Genomic DNA, 4,064 nt, shown 5'->3' on the forward strand with positions numbered 1-4,064 from the left:
GGGTTGATGTGAGCAGTTCCTCTTTGAATTAAAGGACAGCTGGTTAATCAAGCTGAACTTGTCCATTGAACCTCAGTCATCAGAAGAAATGGGAGAGATATTTGATCCAACCCTGGCAGATATCACAACTGAGGAAACGCTTACTTCTGGGTCTGAAAAATCTCTTTACAGAAAGCTGTACAAGCATGTTAAATCTGTGTATGTGTCTCCAAATTGCTTGTGGACCTATAGTGATCACATGACTTTTGTAGAGTTTTCTTAGACAAAGAGTACTCAGAAGTGGTTTTGGTAATGACGTCTTCTGAAAGATGTTGGGAATGGACGAGCCGTTAAGCTCTAATCACCCTCTTTATGAGGTAAATTCCCATTAAAATAGCAGAGTAAAAATTGCAGCAGTGAGACTTACGTGATGTGAGTTTGGAAGGCCTCTTTGTCATCAGAAAGGCAAAGGGATGCAAAGTTAGCTTTAAAGTTTAAAAACATTTATTGAGGTAAAAAGAAATCCATTGATGGATAGAAAAGGTTTGGAGCTAACTATCTTATCTATCCTGTTCTAATACACATAGACAGATTAAAATAACAAAGCTCTAGATAGCTACATCTTGACTAATAGAGGACAGAGGTGGGACAAGGCAGGAAGCTGGAATGGCGACCAAGCCTCATGGGTTGCTTCTTCTCTAGGGCCATAAACATTCCAAAGACCAAATTGGGGAAGTTACGTCAAAGCCCTAGGAGAGGAGATTTCTACAAATATCAAAGGGTGGACTGACCTAAATAGGACTGGAAGCAGGAAACAATGGTGAATCCTATCTAGGCATGCTTTGGAAACGGGGAAAGGATTCCCTCAATCTAACTCTATCATCTATCTGACTATATTTAGACGAGTAGTCTAGGGTGATTCCCAACAAAAGATGGCCTACAGCGCCTTGGTAGCTCTTGTTGGGTTGGAGATGGTTCTTCATTTTGGATTGCCACTTGCAAAATAGCCCAACCAGGATCTGAGGAATGTCAGCCCCAAAAGACATCTTTTTCCATGCTCTAGAAGTTCTAGCCTGCAGCATTGGAGGGAAAGGAACCAAAGTCAGAACTTGTGTGTCTCTCTGTGCCTTGTCACCTGTCACCATAAATTGTCACCTGTCAATTTATGGTAATCCCATGTTTTTCCTAGAATTTTGCTAAGCATTAGGCAGGGAATATTCACGGTTATTACACCCACATCTTTTTTAGGAAATATAGCCTACAGCACCTGATGATAACCAATGTATTGTTTTATCCCCCTCTTCCACGGCAGCATACTCTCAGCCTCACATTAAATGGACAAATATCCTGAGCTTATCTGGGTGACATGGGATCATCTGTTGGCATACACATACAAGGTTTTTATATTTATCTGACTTGGGAAATAGCTGGAGGGATTCTGGCCACAATTTCCATTCCCAAGGGATTATGCAAAACTAGTTGCCTTCAAGATACATTTTGATACATTTTAAGAACTGATACAGTACATAAAAGATACAGATCACACATAAATAAGTTGATAAATGTATTAAAGATAAATGTATTTCTCATACGTGAAAGGTGTCAGTGAATGAATCTAATTACTCATGCATTTTAATATTTTTATAATTCATGTTTTAATAGTGAATATAATTTTAATTGATTTTGGTATTGTTATTGTTTATTGAACTGCTGTTGTTTATTGAATGTGTTTTTGGGGCAATGGAATTGCCAACTGTTGTAAGCTGCCCTGAGTCCCTAAGGGGGAGAAGGGCGGAGTAGAAATGATGTAAATAAATAAATAAATGAATTAGATTTAGTTTTTAGGGTACAACTATTGCTAGGTCCATCCCAAGGCCTCTAACGGCTTTGACATTTTGCAACTTTGGAGCCACGGAACATGTTTTTAAAACAAAGAAAAAAATCATATGTCTTGCTTGGAGTCTCTTTAATGTCCATAAACTTTTTGGGAGGGGTTTGCAGTGCCTCGACAACTATAACATGGTAGTAAGTCATGTTAGGGAGATGAAACAAGCTCCAATTTCTTTTCTGCCTCTCTGTCTCTCTCTTTCTTTTTTTTTTAAAGAGAAGGTTATCAAGGGGATGTTTTGCATGACTACACAGTGGTTCATTGACTGCAAAGCCACAGAGTGTGTCATGGTGGTTTAGTTAACATGTTCGGTTGTGATGAAAAAGCAAGTGCCTTTGATGACTGCCGAGAAAGAAAACTGGAAGGAGAGAGAGAGAAGGAGAGAGGTTTACACATGGAAGTGGGCAGATAAGGTAATTCTACCAGCTCAGAGTTCTCCTTTGCAAGGAAGGTGAGGCTGCTAAGCTAAATAAGAGGAGCTGCAAATCCAGGGAACTTGGAAGGGGGATAATATGATTAAGATGTTTACCAATGACCTTGGTAGAGGGGTGATTTCCTTTAATGTCAGCTGCATATAAGAGAGGCGGTGCTGCTAGGATTTCCATGGAGTTTGATGCTGTTAGGTTGGCTTTTGGAGAGACAGCCATTGGATGACCAGCCTCACTATAATTCTTTTCTGAATTCTACTAGGTCCCTCTTAATTGAGTATTTTAATCTAATGATTCTATTTTTATATTTATATTACTGCTACAGTTCCCCCCCCCCCCCACTTATGAATTTGACTGAATTGTATTGGTGGTTGTTTGATACTATTACTGTTGTATTAACTTTTGTTTTAACTTTTGTTTTTATTACCATATTGTGTTATATCCTGTGCATATTGTGTTAATGTATGTATGTTGTTGGGGCCCCTGGTGGCACAGTGTGTTAAAGCACTGAGCTGCTGAACTAGCGGACCAAAAGGTCCCAGGTTCAAATCCCGGGAGCGGAATGAGTGCCCGCTGTTAGCCCCAGCTTCTGCCAACCTAGCAGTTCAAAAACATGCAAATGTGAGTAGATCAATAGGTACCGCTTCATGCAGTCATGCCAGCCACATGACCTTGGAGGTGTCTACGGACAATGCTGCCTCTTCGGCTTAGAAATGGAGATTAGCACCAGCTCCCAGAGTCGGATTTAACTGGACTTAACGTCAGGGGAAAACCTTTACCTTACTATGTGTGTTGTTCTTTTGTAACATTGTAAGCCGACCCAAGTCCCTGCAGGGAGATGGTAGCGGGGTATAAATAAAGTTTTATTATTATTATTATTATATTATTATTATTATTATTAGGAATCTATTGAGCGGTTAGACTCAAAATAACCCTCTTTTGGGGTGATTCCTTAAAAATACAGCAGAGTGGCAGAACCACGTTTCATAAACAGCAGAAACTTACGTGTGGTGAGCTTGGAGAGGCCTTTGTCCCTCAGGATGGCAAAGGATTGCAAAGTCTCCTTGAAAGTTCAAAAATCATTTATTGAGGTAAAAAGTACATAGAAAAGGTTCTTGGAGCTAACTAGCTCTCTAGGCTAGCCACTAAGGAAGGTAAGAAGGTAAAAAAATAACAAAATATCTAAATAGCTACATTTTGCCAGGAGAGAGGCAAAATGTGGCCTTCTCAGGTTGAAGACAAAGGAGGAACCAGGCAAAGTGGGGCTGACTAAATGATCAAAGCCTTGGGGCAATTAACATTCCAATAGATAGAGGAAGTTGCCTCATCCCTAAAGGGTCACATTACTACAACAACAAGGTGAGGAAGTCAATGTAAACAGGAAAGCAAGAGAGGGAAAAGAAAGGCCTATCTAGGCATACATGGGAATACAGAAAGGGTTCCCTCAGTCTAATCCTATCCTCTACCTAACTACTTGAGACCTGCAGTCCAGGATGACATCCAACAGATGCCAAGTGAACTCAGACATCCCTGTTGAGAGTAACGTAGGGTGCATCTACATTGTAGAATTAATGCCGTTTGAATCCCCTTGGAACTGCCATGGTTCAATTCTGTTCATCTAGGAGATGGAGTTTGAACTCCCACCATGAAATAAAGAGCCAGACACAAGAAAATGGATCTAATGGGCCATTCTCTGATCTAGTTATTGAAAGAACTAGTAATAACCTGTAGAGGAAAAATCTGAAAAAACACAAATATGTAACATGGGT

The 4,064-nt window shown here is 40.1% G+C and overlaps 1 long non-coding RNA gene across 1 annotated transcript; it reads right to left on the reverse strand.

Annotated features, from left to right (window-relative positions):
- Positions 1-460: 460 nt before the first annotated feature.
- Positions 461-3,861, reverse strand: LOC134294192 (uncharacterized). The gene is made up of 2 exons (XR_010001164.1): positions 3,301-3,861; positions 461-1,052 (listed from the first exon to the last, which is right to left on the reverse strand). It is a non-coding gene; the product is annotated as an uncharacterized LOC134294192 (long non-coding RNA).
- Positions 3,862-4,064: the final 203 nt, after the last annotated feature.

Source organism: Anolis carolinensis, unplaced genomic scaffold, assembly GCF_035594765.1.
Source record: "Anolis carolinensis isolate JA03-04 unplaced genomic scaffold, rAnoCar3.1.pri scaffold_13, whole genome shotgun sequence".
NCBI lineage: Eukaryota > Metazoa > Chordata > Lepidosauria > Squamata > Dactyloidae > Anolis > Anolis carolinensis.